Below are 15,858 nucleotides of genomic sequence, written 5' to 3' on the forward strand. Positions count from 1 at the left end.
TCATGCTCCTGCGTGAACCTTTTATCCAGGAGATAGTCACAGCTCACGGAGCCTGAAATTAGATACCGTGCCTGGGGGCTGCCTAACTGGGAAGTGTCCAGCGGCACTGACAGTGGAGAGGATTTTGAAGCCAACCCCTCCCGGTCAGGCGGCATGTCTACAAAGAATGCTTCTCTGTAGTGAGTTCCCCGCAGGCTACCCATGGACCACCCGGGTGCAAGAAGGAGTCAGGAAGTGGGGTGCAGCCAGATACCTGGCCATGGCCCAGCCAAAGATCCAAGTACTGGCTTCAGGGTGGGCTCCTCCCCAAAGGTCACCAGATGGTTGGGAAAACTCTGGTCTTCTGGAAAATCTAACTCCAGCTCTCTCTCCTGGGGGCTCCACGTGTAACCTGCCCCTGGAGGGGAAAGGAGCTGGAAACGCTGCCACCAAACTGGTCTTCTAAATGTAACACACTCACTTAGTCCACATGGTTATGTCATTGCTAGTGGCTGGTTCCAGCACTACAATGGCCTGCTACTTTCAAGCAAAGGGCTGCTGAGAACCTGAGAAGAGCTTTAGAAATCTAAGTCTCTAGAGGAGAAACTCCAGTGCACTGAAGTCCCCGCTCCCCTGAAGCACTTGGGCACCCAGCTAACTTTAGGTGGGTCCCACTGAAGCCAATGCCCTTAAAGCTAAGCATGTATTTAAGGGCTTGGCTGAGTTTCGGCCTGTATCATTCATGGGCTCTGTGATAGCATGAGTCCCCCCTGATGAATCCACCCCAATAGCAGCATCCCTCTCCCTAGGCCACCTGTGCCCAGCCGCTGTGCGTGAAAGGTGCCTGCCCGTTTTCACTGGACAATAATTGCCACATGGCTCGTTATCTGAGCTCTGTAGGCAGAGCGGCCTGTAAGGGAAGCTGTCTGCCCTGCAGCCTGCAATGGCTCCTTGATGCTGCTGCCTCTAGGTAGGAAAAGTGTGAAAAATCAGGACAGGGGGTGGGGGTTAATAGGAGCCTATATAAGAAAAAGACCCAAAAATCGGGACTGTCCCTATAAAATCGGGACAGCTGGTCACCCTACCTCTAGGAGACGTGCTTGTGTGGATTGTGAGTTCAGGGCCATCACTGCTACTCTCTATCTTCATTCTGTGAGGGACACCGCACACCTGCGGCTGGTTGGGCTCTTTCTCCGGAGCTGTCCCTCGGGAAATGGGGCCTTATCTCCTGCTGGTGTAAATCGGGGTAGCCCCACTGAAGTCAATAGGCCCGATTCCCAGCCAGTATTGATCCACACAATCTGAGGGCCTAGCCCTGGGTCACGAACAACAACAGGAGGCTCATGTGGGTGCTGATATACAGGGGAAAGGGGCCAGTTTTCCCTCCCCCGCTCTCCCCTTACACAGCCTGCAGGGACCCCTCATCGGCGTGTGTCCGGGTTCCGTGTCCCCCTCTGAGCCGCATGCAGGAGGTTAGGAGTCTCTGGCTTCTCCCAGTGTGATTAGCCCAAAGCTGCAGAAATTCAAGCTGTTAGTTGTGGAGAGCCCCAGGGCTGGTGGCCATCCCACCTATAAGCATGCTTGTCTCCTGCTCTGCTTCCTACCAAGGCTATGTCTCTGCCCTCACAGCATGGCACCCCTAGAGGCATCTGCCTTATGGCTTTAATGAAAAACCCCTCCGCCATCACCTTGTTCCATGATCCAGCCAGCCAGGGGCTCCTCCGGGAGCCAAGAGCTGAGGTGATGCCCCCACTCTGGTTCACTCTCAAGCAGGAGCCTGGCAGTGAGGGCACCTAGCCCACATCTGGCATGGTGTCAGCTGGAGAAATGGAGACAATGTCTTCCTGCCACGGCTAGGGTCAGGACACAGAGCTGCTGGGAGCCATGATGTGCCTCAGCGTCTTTGAGCCCTTCTCACCCCCTTGCAGCAGGAAGCTGTAACCCACACACCTAAAGTCTCCCTCTAGTGGCTGATCCACAGGAGAGGATAAGAGTCTACTACTGCTCCCAAGTAATGATCTTCGTCCTTTAGGTAAAGACTGAGGGCTCTGGGGGCCATCCTCAGAGACAACTCTTGGTGAAGGGTCATTAAGAAGGCCCCTTCATTGCCATACATCCATCTCCATCATGTGACAGGGAACTCCCCCACATTCCCAGCATGGTTTGGAGGAGACTCAATCCTAGGCCTCTCTCCCGTGAGAGCGGAAGATACCGGGGGAGGCACGTGACACTCGGGGGAGCGGGGATGCTGTGTGGAATAAATACAAGCTCTCCGGGCCATGCTAAGAACGACACAGATTCCCTCGCACGAAATCCGCCCCTCCCCTCCCCCCAACTAGGAGGTGGTATCTGTGACCGGCAGCTTGGCGGCCCCAATAAAATACCGCGTGGAGTAAAGGCCACGAGATGGATGGCTTTTCCTTCTCTTCTTTTAATTAAAAATAAAATGTCTCCACTCAAAGTCATTAATTACTAACGACACAATTAGAACCCAGTGAAGGGGAGGGAAAAGGGAAAAACACCCTCCAGCCATTTCAGCGCATTTGGAGTTTGAAGAGGAATTAAGGAAATAATTGCTTGATTTAAACTTTATTCACATTTATGCTCGTTCTGGCAATTCTTTCTGAGATCGGAACGGGGGACGGGGGGATTGGAGGGAATCATATTTCTAGTGTGTCTCAGCTTTTCTCTTTCATCAAAGGGAGGCGATAAGGTGCAGAAGCGTCTCTGGTTTAATGCGATTTCCCTTCCCCGCAGTGGGAGGCTGTGGAGTGTCAGGAGATGTGACGGCGCCGGTGATTTCTGGGGCCAGAAATTGATGCAGATGCCTCAGTCCCAACCTTCTCCCCTCAGCTGGCGATCCCTGCCCAGGACCCTTTGAGGGGAAGGATGCAGGGTGCGGGAGGCAGGGAGCCAGGCTGGCTAAAGCGCTCAGGTCTGGTTCCAGCCTGTGTCTGCAAAGTAGCCTGTTGGTGGCTGTTGCAATGGATTGGGCAGGGAGTGGTGACAGATCTGAGCCAAGTCAATTGGAATGGGGCTTCGTTTGTCCTAAGGGTTGGAGCCCGGCAGCTGAGGACTGACAGCTAAGGGACAGTGCTGGCTCGGAAACAGGTGCCTAGGATCCTCTCAGAGAGTGGTCTCCGTCTTGGCAGGAGTAGGTTATCTCAGAAAGAGATGTCATGGCTGGGATCCATCCACCTGGAGAGAGACTCCATGGCCAAGATCCATCCCTTCAGAGGGGGACCATGGCAGGATCCATCCCTTACATCATCTATCTATCCCCAGACACACACCCCCATCTATCTATCTATCTATCTATCTATCTATCTATCTATCTATCCACAGCCCCCCCATCTATCTATCTATCTACCTATCTATCCCCAGACACCCCATCTATCTATCTATCCCCCCACACACACCCCATCTATCTATCTATCTATCCATCCCCCCACACACACACCATCCACCTATCTATCTATCCCCAGACACGCCCCATCTATCTATCTATCTATCTATCTATCTATCTATCCCCAGACACTCCCCATCTATCTATCTATCTATCTATCTATCCCCAGACACGTCCCATCTATCTATCTATCTGTCTATCTATCTATCTATCTATCTAACTATCTATCCCCAGACACACCCCATCTATCTATCTATCTACCTATCCCCAGACACACGCCCATCTATCTATCTATCCACAGCCCCCCCATCTATCTATCTATCCCCAGACACCCCCATCTATCTATCTATCCCCCCACACACACCCCATCTATCTATCTATCCATCCCCCCCCCCACACACCATCCACCTATCTATCTATCCCCAGACACGCCCCATCTATCTATCTATCTATCTATCTATCTATCTATCTATCTATCTATCCCCAGACATGCCCCATCTATCTATCTATCTATCTATCTATCTATCCCCAGACACGCCCCATCTATCTATCTGTCCCCAGACACGCCCCATCTATCTATCTATCTATCCACAGCCCCACCATCTATCTATCTATCTATCTATCCCCAGACACGCCCCATCTATCTATCTATCTATCTATATATCTATATGTCCCCAGACATGCCCCATCTATCTATCTATCTATCTATCCCCAGACACGCCCCATCTATCTATCTATCTATCTATCCCCAGACACGCCCCATCTATCTATCTATCCCCAGACACGCCCCATCTATCTATCTATATATCTATCTGTCCCCAGACACGCCCCATCTATCTATCTATCTATCCCCAGACATGCCCCATCTATCTATCTATCTATCCCCAGACACGCCCCATCCATCTATCTATCTATGTATCCCCAGACACGCCCCATCTATCTATCTATCTATCTACCTATCCCCAGACACACCCCATCTATCTATCTATCTATCTATCCCCAGACACGCCCCATCTATCTATCTATCTATCTATCCCCAGACACGCCCCATCTATCTATCTATCTATCTATCTATCTATCCCCAGACACGCCCCATCTATCTATCTATCTATCTATCCCCAGACACGCCCCATCTATCTATCTATCTATCTATATATCTATCTGTCCCCAGACACGCCCCATCTATCTATCTATCTATCTATCTATCCCCAGACATGCCCCATCTATCTATATATCTATCTGTCCCCAGACACGCCCCATCTATCTATCTATCTATCTATCTATCCCCAGACACGCCCCATCTATCTATCTATCTATCTATCTATCCCCAGACACGCCCCATCTATCTATCTATCTATCCCCAGACACACCCCATCTATCTATCTATCTATCTATCTATATATCTATCTGTCCCCAGACACGCCCCATCTATCTATCTATCTATCTATCTATATATCTATCTGTCCCCAGACACGCCCCATCTATCTATCTATCTATCTATCTATCTATCTATCTATCCCCAGACATGCCCCATCTATCTATCTATCTGTCCCCAGACACGCCCCATCTATCTATCTATCTATCTATCTATCTGTCCCCAGACACGCCCCATCTATCTATCTATCTATCTATCTATCCCCAGACATGCCCCATCTATCTATCTAACTATCTATCCCCAGACACACCCCATCTATCTATCTATCTATCCCCAGACACGCCCCATCTATCTATCTATCTATCCCCAGACACCCCGCATCTATCTAATCTATCTATCCCCAGACACGCCCATCTATCTATCTATCTATCCCCAGACACGCCCCATCTATCTATCTATCTATCTATCCCCAGACACGCCCCATTTATCTATCTATCTATCTATCTATCTATCTATCCCCAGACATGCCCCGTCTATCTATCTATCTATCTATCCCCAGACACCCCCCATCTATCTAATCTATCTATCTATCCCCAGACACGCCCATCTATCTATCTATCCCCAGACACACCCCATCTATCTATCTATCTATCTAATCTAATCTAATCTATCTATCTATCTATCCCCACACGCACACACCCTCTACCTATCTATCTATCCCCAGACACGCCCAATCTATCTATCTATCTATCTGTCCCCACACACACACACCCTCTATCTATCTATCTATCTCAGTTTCCTCTTTCTCTCTCTCTGTGGCTTTCCCCTCCCATCAGCCTCATTCTTACGACCCCACCCAGCAAATTATCCTGCAGGTTTGATATTCCAGAGGCATAAACCGGTGGCTGGGAATGGAAAGATCCAATCGAAAACAAGACGAGTGGGGAAGGGGAAAGGGGAAATAAAGCAAGTTCTGGTGCCCAAGTCTAAAGCTCCTCGGCCGTGAAAAGGTTTAAATTGCTTGAGGAGTCTCCATAAAAAATAGATTAAGGGCACAGGGAGTGGAAAGCCCAGAGGAGCCCCCGGCTGCCTGCCAAGCGGTTGTTATCTCTGTCAGCTAAGTGTTTTAACTCAGTACTCTCTGACTGAAGCGGTTTGGTAAGGGGAGGGGTGCAGGCGAGGAGGCTGCCTCTCCTGCCGGTGGGGTTCAGATTAGGCAAAGGGTTAGACTGGAGTTGGAGTGAGCTTCGTTCCGACAACCAATCTAGCCAAGGCTGACTGGGCCGGGAGGGGGGCCAGGGAAGCAGAGGAGGGTGGGGTTCATACAATTAGGGTTGGCAAGGGTCCGACTCGTCTGACAGCTGGATTCAGATGGCACCACTCCAGTTTATAACGTACCCCAGGAGACAGTAAATAATAATAATAAGAGCTAGCCCTTATATAGCATTTTTCATCAGTAGATCTCAAATCACTTCACAATCTGTAATGTGTTGTAAATCAATAATCGGGAATCAACAACTGGTCAATAATAGATAACCAATAATTGATTAATAACGAGCAATTTAAAATTCCAATTTAAAATTCCAATTCCAAACATTTAAATTCCAATTGTAAAAAATTAAAATTCCAATTATATTCCAATTATATGTTTAAAAATAATGTTTCCTTGAGTTTAAATCAGCTGAATTATTAGAAGACCTCGAAGAAGTGAGTTTTGACTGGACTAATCATAACAGAAAGAAGTGTATTCATAGCTACCAGCAATCTAGAGAAGCAAATCCATGCAATGGTCTCACAGGTTGCTTCCAGCCCACTATGGTGCTGGCTAGCTGCTCACATGTTGGGTATATAGCCCAGTTGCTTATTCTTTAGTCCTGGTTAGTACCTCTTTCATGTGTAGACTTATCCTTATTTTTAGCCGGCTTCCAAAACTTCCCGTCATATTTCATAACATTATAACTGTCTGAGCAGCATCTGGTGCTGATCAATTGTTTACAACATTTAGATAGATAAATTAGATAGATAGAAATTTTCTGGTAAATACATTGACTTGATTGCTAATATAACATCCATTAGTTCTTACAGTTAGAACATTGCTTAGTAAAATATATGTATATTTGTTCCAAGCAAAACAACTTATATGTTGGTTAAAGGTTACTCATCTGCCTACTACTTAGTAAAATTCCACCTCTTAGCCGCCCTGCAAAGCATTGTTAGGGGGCTTATTCCTTCACCCACTTACTTCCCTGGTCCTTCTCACATGAACAGAGAGCAACAATACCCAAAGTCCAAAGGTGCAAACAATTTGATGTTTATTGGGGTGAACTTCCAGCAAACATGATTCCAGTTTCCTTCCTTAGTGGCCCCCTTCCCAGCTCTGACCCCACAGAGCCTTACCTGTGTCCCTGTTCCCATCCCTGCCCTTAGCTAAACATGATTCCAATTTCCCCACCCCCATTCCCTGTTCCCATTCCCCCCCGACTTCCTGACTGACTGCAGACTATATAGTAAAACTTGAGTTCTGCTTAGCTATACCTTAACCAATCATTTTCCTGAAATTTGACTAACCAATCCTAACATATTGTAACATGATCATTTAACCAATTATATCCCACCACCTTAATTAGTTTACACCCAGCAAAATTAATGATACAGCAGACAGGAACAATCACAGAACCGGACAGAGATTATACAGACAAACAATAGGGAATGGGGAGTACAATGATAGAACAACAAAGAAATGAGGATTTCACATCCCAGCTATTGATAAGTGAGTTCTTGCCAGGCAGGATGCTATCAAACTAAGTTTCCTTTTACATCTTCTAGGCACTTCCCTTTCTCTGGAGCAATAGGCATTATCAGGACAGGAGTGTATCCTAACAGCCCACTAGCACCTTCTTTCAATGGGACTAGTTTGGGATGTGAGGAGGCGACCGGTCGCTTCCCAGTTTATGGCTGCCTCTGCTGCTTAGCCAAAGGCCTTAGCCTAAGAACAGGGCCCAGACTCTCACAGTAAGAGAAGGCCCTTACACCGGCAGACAGTGATTTTGATTGTTTCTTTTATACCTCTATAACTAGCCAAGTGATAAGAATACACCTAAATTCTTACAGTATAGGCCTTTACAGACAGGCCTGAATATCTATATCCTAACAAGCATCATGGGAATCTCGCTTCCCAAGCAAGTTATAAGGTCTAATGCAGGCCTAGTCTATTTGTCAACAGTATTCTCACAACACCCCTGTGAAGCAGGGCCAGGCTATTGTCCCCATTGTACAGATGGGGAAACTGAGGCACAGAGACTGAATGACTCACCCAAGGTCCCACCGGAAGTTTTCAGCAGAGCAGGGAACTGACCCTAGTTCCCACAAGAGCTAAGCTACAGCCTCAACCATTGGACCATCCTTCCTCTTCTCTTACTTTTGTATACTTGTTCCTGAATGGCAAAATACTGCAGCACAGGAGTTTCGGTTGTCAAATAGGGAGGATCTAAATAAGCCAGAATGATTACTGATCAGGAAAAGAATTTGGTTTTTGTATGTGAAAAATTTCAATGAAAACAATTATGTTTTCACTTTTATCGACACTGAAAACTGATTTTCATGGAGAAGCACAAAAAACCACAAAACAGGGACTGTTTAGGGGGTTTCCGTTTTTGGATGAAAACCTGAACATTTTCAAGGGAAATGGATTTTTTTCTGTGACAGTTTCTAATTTTGTCCAAAATGCATTTTCCGTCAAGGAAACATTTAAATGGAAATTTGTCAGCCATCTCCAGCAAAGAGGCAAATGGGGCCTCCTGGTAGTGCTGGTCAGAATAATCTAAATAAACCCCAGAGGCCCATATAAACCAAAAGCCTAGAATAAATCCATAAATCCATATAAATCAGTAGACCAAAATAAACTCATAGTGCCATAACAACCCATAAGCCAAAATAAACCCACAGAGTTCTATAAACCATTAGGACAAAATAAACTCATGGGGCGATATAAACCCGGGCCAGCTGCTGCTCAGAAGAGGCCACTCTGAGGCCAGGCTATGGCATGGACCAAGTGTGAGAACCCAATAGGGCTCCCAACTTTCTACGTGCACAAAACCGAACACCCTTGCCCCGCCCCTGGCCCGCCCCTCCTCTGAGGCCCCGCCCATGCCCTGCCCTTCTCCGAGGCCCCACCCCGCTCACTCCATCCCCCCCTCCCTCTGTCGCTCGCTCTCCCCACCCTCACTCACTCGCTCATTTTCACCGGGCTAGCTCAGGGGGCTGCGGTGTAGGAGGGGGTGAGGGCTCCAGCTGGGGGTGCGGGCTCTAGGGTGGGGCTGGGGATGAGGGGTTTGGGGTGCAGGAGGGTGCTCCAGGCTGGGACTGAGAGGTTCAGAGAGCAGGAAGGGGATCGGGGCTGGGTCAGGGGATTGTGGCGTGGGAGCGGGTCGGGGTGCAGGCTCTGGGTGGCACTTACCTCAAGCAGCTCCTGGAAGCAGCGGCATGTCCTGCCTCCAGCTCCTACATGGAGGCGCGACCAGGCGTCTCTGTGCACTGCCCCATCCGCAGGCGCCACCCCCGCAGCTCCCATTGGCCGCGGTTCCTGGCCAATGGGAGCTGTGGGGGCGGCGCTTGGGGTGGGGGCAGTGGCAGTGTGCGGAACCCCCTGGCTGCTCCTACATGTAGGACCTGGAGAGCGGACATGCCAACTGCTTCCCAGGAGCCACGTGGCGCAGAGGCTAGCAGCCAACCGGACAGTCAATGACCCAATCAGCGATGCTGACCAGAGCCGCCAGGATCCCTTTTCGACCGGGTGTTCCGGTCAGAAACTGGACACCTGGTCACCCTAGAACCAAAGGAGGAATGGCTGGCATACTAGGCTGGTGGGAGCCACGTTTCTCTGTATTCATGGGAGAAGCGGCTGAACTGCTCCTGCAGCTCTCGTCTGGAATCAGCCTCTGGAGGAGAGGGCCGGTGAAGATGCTATGGGGCAGCAGTTTCCAGAAGCGAGGCTGGGTGTAATCTCGGATTCTGCTGTCTCTGCTTTGCGGCTTGCAGTGTTATGGTGAGAGCCCAGGGGCCACAGGCTCAGGGTGTCCGGAGGCCCTACAGTGTGTTACCCAGCTACAGCCGTCCATTAGCAGCGTGTCTGAGCACCTCGCAGTCACACTTAACGTCTCAACAACCTGGGGTAGAGCAGTGCTACTATCCCCATTGCACAGACGGAGAACTGCGGTTTGAGAAACCAAGTGATTTGCTCAAGGTCACGCAGTCAGCCTGTGCCAGAGCAGGGAACTGAGGCCAGGTCTTCCAAGTCCCAGGCTAGTGCTTTAACCACTAGGTCATCCTCCCTCAGCGTCTGTACATAGAAAGTGACTTATATGTGCAATATGCATTCTCAGAATGCTGCCAAGGGCAGGATTTCAATTCACAGTGCATGGGTGCTACTCAGGTTCAATGGTCTCCGTGAGCCACTCAGTTACTCGGACATCCTCCTTCCTCTGCTCTCCAAAGGAATAAGTAAGAACGAAGAATTATACAGTCTGATCTATTGGGATGTTTTTCTTTGAGACCTGCGCCAGGAATTATTTCAGGGCCGGTTCAGGGCCGGTGTTATATGGGAGGTCAGACTACAAGATCACAATGGTCTTTTCTGGCCTTGGAATCTATCTAGCTATCAACACCCATCACCGGAGTAGCTGAGCCCCAGACCAGATTTTTGTGTAGGTAAGACAGCCATGCAGCGAACTTTACCCCATCTCCTTGGCCCGCAGCCATATCCCCTTGTGCTATGAGCTCCCCAGCTCTCAGGAACTAAGCTCTTATCTCCGGCATTGCTCAATACTCGGGAGGCCTCCAAAGGAATTCTCAGCGGCTTCAGGAAGTGACCCAGCTTCTCCAGTAGGTGGCGCGCTGAACTTTGAGTCAGGCCCCAGGCCAACGCCACAGCTGGGTGCTAAGGGGGCGTTTTGTCGCGGGAGGAGTCGTCTTTCATATGTGATGGCAGACTCAGCGCTTGGCTACTTGTGGCAATTAAGATCCCATGTCACTTTTCACCACTGTGTCCTGGCCAAAGTCCAAGCCGGATAATTGTTACATTCCGCCAGCCCAAATCCTCCCTGCAGCTCCTGGTTTTATTTATGAGTTTATATTTAGATCCGTAATGAGCCTGACATACGGTGCATAATGGGGAGAACGAGAAAACAAGCAAAGGAAGGGGGGGAAAGAAAGGAAAATGCAACTCTTCGCTGACTTGCGCTTCCCTCCGGAGACTGTGACAGCCTTGGCGGGGATGGGGACGAAGTAAAAAATAAGATGCATTGTTTGAAAGCAATTAAGTGAAAATGAGCTAGAATCCCAAGGTTAGAAAAGCCCAGGTCATTAATTAATTCTCAGCATGCTGCGAAAAGATGAATTTCTCCCAATAAACAAACATATGTAACAGCATCTACGCCAAAGAGTCAAGTTAACACTAAATTATTATAGCAAGAGCTGGCAAAAGTGCAATTGTGCTTAAGGTTGCTAACAATTTCTCCAATCAGATTCTATTTCTAGTTGCTTAGAACTTGGCCAAACTTTAACCATTCAGGCTGAATTTTGCCAGGCCGGGGGGGGGGGTGTCTCTGCCTGAGGCTGGATTTTGGGGGAAGTTTCAGTGAAAACGGCTCCCCAGAAGGCGGTAAGGGGAAAACGACTAGTTTTGCCAGTGTTGGAATTTTTCCAACTGTTTCTTTAAAGATTTCTGGCACGTAAGACGTGGAGCAGGAGTCTGACACTGGTAGGCAAATAGTTCTGTCCCTGTGAAAATACATCTAGATTTGGCTGAGTTATAAACCCCGTATAATGGCCATGTGCACGTGCTCTGAGGGGCTTTTTGGTTGCTAGCCGCTAAAATCTGTCAACGTTCCATCTGCAATGAGCATTCTTCAGTTCCTCCCTGCCAACTAAACTGAGATCCAGGCCCACTCAGCCTCCTACAGGGAAAGCACAGAGCTGGCGTTGCAGACAAAACACAATGCAGCACCCTGCAGGCCTATGGGACGGTGTGCTGGATTGTGAGCCGGAGGAAACATCTGCTGAATTGGGTTAATAAATTCAATGGACTTCACAGTCCTAATTATTATAAAGGGATAGATGGACAGAGGTGCCTGAGATAGACAGAAACAACCATGATTATGCCTAACTGTGAAATATGGTCATTTTGCTGGCTGCCTAAATCTGCTTTTGTATATGTATTTTTCCTCTTTATTGAAAATCCCATTGACTCTAATGTGGATGAATCCAATAGAGATCTATGGAACCGACTATAAACCTGCAGAGGATTATGTTTCTGTCATCCAATTCTACAGGGAGATTTAAACATTCCATAGAAAACTTTTGCCAGCACAGGAAATTCTGTCAGACAGTCCCATTGTTTTCTTGCTTTAAATGATTGTGTGGGTTTGTTTGGTTTTTTGAAAGATGGTGAAAAGCCCTTTGAAAATTCACCCTGTAATACAGAGTTTGTTTACCCCCATTTAACTAAAAGCATGATTTAAAATCCATTTGTTTTAACTTGTGCAAATGGCTGTGCATACAATCTTAAATAAATTTCAGCCTGGCTTATACTGATATAGCTAAATCGAGGAGGAACAAATTTAAGAGAAACTGAAATAATCTGAATCCTTCTTGTCCCATCAGACATTATTTTGGGCACGAGCCAGGCTCTGCCATCTCTGTCTACCCCAGGCTGCTCTTTTCCTGGACTCTGTGTTGTTAACTCCTGTAAGTTTCCCTTCTGAGCAGTGTCTGAGGGAAGGATCCTTTCAGTCAGCTTTGCTTGTTCCCCAGCTGTGAATAACACGCCTGCGATGGCAGATGTTCCAGCTTCATTAGTAACAATGTTCCAGAGATTTCCACCTTTTCTGGAGAACTTTAGAGATAAGGGGTTGTTGAATTTTCTGCTGAATCTCAAAATCTGTTAGAAATTCATCCAATTTAGTACTGAAATGAACCACTCTTAATCAAAAGAATAGTGTCCCAAAAGGAGTTTGCACTAGTTTAACTGAATTTAATTAACTATAAAATCATTGATTATTATTGTTAATTTAACTGCATTCAACTAAAAGTTAAGCCACTTTAACTTCTGTGTTTAGACACAGTCTAACTAAAACTAAAGGGATGTATGATCTGAACTCTGCAGCAACATTCATATTCACAGCCCAGACATTAATTCCAGACACTAACAGACAAAAGATAACGGAACCCATTACAGAGACCATCAAGCATTTTGCTCAATCAGACATTTCCAAGAAGCAGGGACCGTTTTTCCTGCAATTTCTCATCTCTTCTCATTTAGTTGATAACTGACCTTTTCTGAATTTGCCAAATCTCTCAGGCCCCAGGACCACTCTGCAGTATTTATTCTTTTTAGCCAACTTCCAGCTTCTACTGATCAATCTCATAGCAGTTACACTAACCTTTGGCAGGAACACTTCACAGGCCTTATTAACTGCCGATAAGTTATACAAATGCCCCAGTAGGTAAAGTCAAGGATCAGGAGGAGAAAGCTCCATGTGTAGTGGGTAATTCTACAAGGGGACTAGGCTATCGTGCTCCGGCACCAGTACTAGAAAGTTTACATGGAAGAAACAAAGCAGAATTCGCAGGTCAGTAAAGCGGTTCCTATCTGCCCTGACTCATGACATGAAGAGGTGGCCCTCAGCCCAGGTTGTATCATATCAATAAGCCAATCATTACAGTTAATGCTAATTACCCCCCTTGTTAGCTGTTCCCAGAGAGACCAAGGAACAGTTGGGCTTAGGACAAATGAACTGCTGTCTCATTACTCCAGGCCAAGGGTGAGATACTTTGGCAGGGCAGGGTAGAGGATGTTTTCTTTGTTGCTAACCTGTGCTGTACAGAGGGCTTTGGTCTCCAGGATTATCCCTCTGATGCCTCTGAGTAGCAGGGAAATGGACCTGCCCAGTTGGGTTTGAGAGCAATGGTCAGCCGTGTCTGATATGTCCCAGGAGAGGCTGAAAGCAGATCCAGCAAAGAGAAGAAATCCAGCCCCAGCAGATCAGGAGAAAATATAGGCTAATTTGTGACTCCCTCCTTGCTCCTATGACATACCCATTAGCTCACACACACAAAAACACATGCACCTCCTCAGACACCCTCACACACCGGCACTCATTCATTGTGACGCAGACACACACACACAACAGTTCCGATACACTGATATGTGTAGACATTCGTTCAAGTCGCTGAGCTACATACTCATTCATTCACACACAGGCATGCATGTTCCCAAATACACACCTATTCTTGCACACACATGCTGGATTTTACCTGGTTCCTTAATAAGACCAAATGACGATTTCCATGTTAAAAAATTCCCCGAAAAGACATGGCCTTTTGCCCATTTCTATGCAAATGGCGTCTTTGCTTGAAAAGGGGCTCATTTTGACTCAAAGTATTAACTACATTTTCTGCAAACATTTTTTTTTTCATTTTATAATGAAAAACCTGTATTTTTGCATAGGTTTGAAATTTGGTGCAGATATACTGTACACCCTACTGACAATCTGACTACACCAGTTGAGACTCTGCCCCCTACAACTCAGGCGTGTCTACACTTCCAACTCAGGTTGACATATCTGCAGTGTTCAGGGGTATGAAAAATCCACCTAACCTAACCCCAACATGTAGATCATGGGTCATTGTCAGAATGTTTCCATCAACCTAGTACCATCACTCAAGGAGGTGGCATTACTAAACCAAAGGAAAAACCCCTTCCAATGTTGTAGTCTCATCTACACTATGAGGTTGTAGCGCACGGTGGCTAGGCCACTCTAACCTCCGTAGTGTAGACAAACCTTTAGATTCTACAGTGATCAGTGTCCTATAAATACCATGTATTTACGTTTATAGATCCATCGCCAGCTTATCTACAGAGAATGCGGAATAATACTAACAAAGTTAGAACCGGGGGGGGCGGGGGGGGGAATGGACCAAAATGATCAGTGACAAAATGCAGATTTGGGTGGACCAAAATATTTCAATTCATGTCAATTTCACCTGACTGGTTCAGTCACAAAAAAAAACCCCTTAAAAACTAATTTAAAAAAATATCAATTTTGACGTATTCTAAATGAAACGTTTCAGGCTGTCGATTCAAAATGACTTTTTGTCTGGAAATGTCCTTTAGTTTTGTGATTTTTTTTTATTTTAAATTTTTAAAAAATGCTCCAAATCAAAACAAAAGGTTCTGTTGAAATGGCCAGTGAACCAAAAAAATCCATTATTCACACAGCTGTAAATGAATTACATCTCTATGATACCCATGATCTGGAAAGATCTTTACAAGCCCTGGTTCCCAGGAAGATGCAGCAGGCAGAGAAGATGCTGTCGTGGGGAATTGGTTTGGGAGGTGGTGAAAAAGTGACTGAGACTAGAGGTGGAAAAAAAGGAGATGAACCCACGTCATCATATTGGGCTCTAGATCCAAATCCAGATTTGAAAGCCAATATTGCTTGGAATTGGTCAGATCTGGAGTTCTGTCTTAGCCCATCATAATCGCTATAAAGAATGGAGCAATGTGCAACATTCAGATCCAGGTGCAGATTGCAACCTGCTGATGGTTAGTGGAAGAGCTGAGATTCTGGCTGGGTTTGACCCGCTCTTTACTGTGCTCATGATGGAGCGCCACCCAGAAGCAGAGAGATGGAGGAAAGACAATTTTCACAGTACCACTCACAGGGCCAGGGCAGCATCCTTCATGAAGGGGCAGCCGGGCCAAAGGTGACCAAAGCAGGGTGGTTGTCCTACACTGAGCAACGTGAAAGATCATCCGAATCATTATTGCTGAAAGATAAGAGGCAGGGGTGGTTCTCTGCGCATGCTCCCTGTAGCAGGATAAAAAAAGAAAGACAAGGAGCAGTTCCAATCTCCTCACTCATTTGCACACATATAACTTTGTAAATGCTAAGCCAAATAAAGTCTTCTTATCTGCGTATTACCACTTAAGGCTCTTTCAGGCAGATTTAGGATGAATTAGTGCTTTTTTTAACTACAAAATAGGAGCAAAGTGAAATTCATTACTCAGCCTGCACGTTCTTCTCCCTTAACCCTTTGA

This window comes from Chelonia mydas, chromosome 17, assembly GCF_015237465.2.
Source record: "Chelonia mydas isolate rCheMyd1 chromosome 17, rCheMyd1.pri.v2, whole genome shotgun sequence".
Taxonomy (NCBI): Eukaryota; Metazoa; Chordata; order Testudines; family Cheloniidae; genus Chelonia; species Chelonia mydas.